The sequence below is a fragment of the Myotis lucifugus genome, unplaced genomic scaffold (assembly GCF_000147115.1).
Source record: "Myotis lucifugus unplaced genomic scaffold, Myoluc2.0 scaffold_421, whole genome shotgun sequence".
NCBI lineage: Eukaryota > Metazoa > Chordata > Mammalia > Chiroptera > Vespertilionidae > Myotis > Myotis lucifugus.
Window position 1 is genome coordinate 261903 of NW_005871469.1, and position 2643 is coordinate 264545.

Below are 2643 nucleotides of genomic sequence, written 5' to 3' on the forward strand. Positions count from 1 at the left end.
GATATTGGCTTCATAGAATGAGCTTGGAAGTGTCCTTCATCTTGAATTTTCTGTAGTAGTCTGAGGAGGATAGGTTTTAGTTCTTCCTTGAATGTTTGGTAAAACTCCCCTGTGAAGCCGTCTGGTCCTGGGCTTTTGTTTGCTGGAAGCTTTTGATGACTACTTCAATTTCTTCCATAGTTATTGGCCTATTGAGATTTTTAGATTCTTCCTGACTGAGTTTTGGAATGTTGTATTTTTCTAGGAATATGTCCATTTCCTCCAGGTTGTCTTATTTGTTGGAGTAGAGTTGTCCATAGTATTGTTTAACAATCATTTGTATTTCTGTGGGGTCTGTTGTTATTTCGCCTCTATCATTTCTGATTTTGTTTATTTGGGTCCTCTCTCTTTGCTTCTTGGTGAGCCTGGCTAGAGGTTCATCAATCTTGTTTATCCTTTCAAAGAACCAGCTCTTGGTTTCATTGATTTTCTGTATTGTTTTTTGGTCTCTATGTCATTTATTTCTGCTCTAATCTTTATTATCTCCTTCCTTCTGCTCACTCTGGGGTTTTCTTGTTGCTCTCTTTCTAATTTTTTGAGATGTAGAGTTAGATGATTTACTACCATTTTTTCTTGTTTTTTGAGATAGGCCTGTAGAGCTATAAACTTCCCTCTCAGGACTGCTTTCATTGTGTTCCATAGGTTTTGGGTTGTTGTGTTTTCATTGTCATTAATTTTCAGGATGTTTTTAATTTCTTCTTTGATCTCATTGGTAACCCAATCAATATTTAATAACATGCTATTCAGCTTCCAAGTGTTTGAGTATTTTGGGTTGTTTTTATTGTTTATTTCTAATATTATGCCATTGTGGTCTGAGAAGATGCTTGGTATGATTTCCATCTTCTTGAATTTGGGGAGACTTTGTTTGTGACCCAATATGTGGTCTATTTTTGAAAATGTCCCATGAGCACTTTAGAAGAACGTATATTTCATGGCTTTGGGGTGAAATGTTCTGAAGATGTCAATTAAGTCCATCTGATCTAGTGAGTCATTTAGGATTGCTGTTTCTTTGCCGATTTTTTGTCTAGAGCAGGGGTGGGCAAACTTTTTGACTCGAGGGCCACAATGGGTTCTTAAACTGGACCGGAGGGCCGGAACAAAAGCATGGATGGAGTGTTTGTGTGAACTAATATAAATTCAAAGTAAACATCATTACATAAAAGGGTACGGTCTTTTTTTTTTAGTTTTATTCATTTCAAACGGGCCAGATCCGGCCCGTGGGCCGTAGTTTGCCCACGGCTGGTCTAGAGGATTTATCCAGTGATGTCAGTGGTGTATTAATGTCCCCTACTACTATTGTATTGTTGTCGATCTCTCCCTTGATATCTTCCAGGAGTTTTTTTTTATGTAGTTGGGTGCTCCTGCACTGGGTGCATATATGTTTATCAGGGTTATATCCTCTTGTTGTATTGATCCCTTTAGTATTATGAAGTGGCCTTCCTCATCTCTTGTTATGACCTTCACTTTGAGGTCTATTTTGTCTGATATAAGTATTGCTACCCCAGCTTTTTTTTCATTTCCATTTGCCTGAAAGATATTTTTCCATCCCTTCACTTTCAGTCTGTGTGAGTCCCTTATTCTGAGGTGGGTCTCTTGTAGACTGCAAATATATGGGTTATGGTTTTTTAACCATTCAGCCACTGATTGGAGCATTTAGTCCATTTACGTTTAAAGTTATTATTGAAAGGTACTTGTTTGTAGCCATTTCTTTTTGTGTGTGGCTGTTTTCTTTCTGAGCTTTTTATTTCTTCTTTTTACACCAGTCCCTTTAGCATTTCTTGCATGGCTGGCTTGGTGGTGATAAACTCCCTCAGCCTTTTTTTTGTCTGTGAAGCTTCTTATTTCCCCTTCAATTTTGAATGATAGCCTTGCTGGATAGAGTATTCTTAGATTCAGTCCTTTGCTTTGCATCACTTTGTAAATTTCCGTCCATTCTTTTCTGGCCTGATGTGTTTCTGTTGAGAAATCATTTGATAATCTAATGGGAGATCCCTTGTATGTTACTTTCCGTCTCTCTCTTGCAGCCAGTAAGATTCTCTCTTTGTCCTGAAAATTTGCCATGGTAATTATGATGTGTCTTGGTGTGGGTCTTTTCAGGTTCACCTTGTTTGGGACTCTCTGTGCTTGTGTGACTTTTTTCTTCCCCACCTCAGGGAAGTTTTCTGATATTATTTCTTCAAGTAGGTTTTCTAACCCTTGTTCCTCTTTCTGTTGTTCTGGCACCCCTATTATTGGTATGTTGTTTCATTTCATGTTGTCCCATAGCTCCCTTAGGCTCTCCTCCTGTCTTTTAATTTTTTTCTCCAATTGCGGTTCAGTTTGGGTGTGTTTTGCTTCCCTGTCTTCTAATTCGCTAATTCGGTCCTCCGCTTCTCCTAGTCTACTGTTGAAACTTTCAATGGTGTTTTTTATTGCAGCTATATCACTCTTCATTTCTTCTTGGTTCTTATATAATTTGTTGATTTTTTCATCTGTTTCTTTTTGATTCTTACATAAGTTGTTAATTTTTCATCTGTTTCTTCTTGCTTCTTGCATAAGTTGTTGATTTTTTCCTCCATCCGGTTTATGCATTCTAGGACCCTTAATCTGAATTCTTTTTCTGGC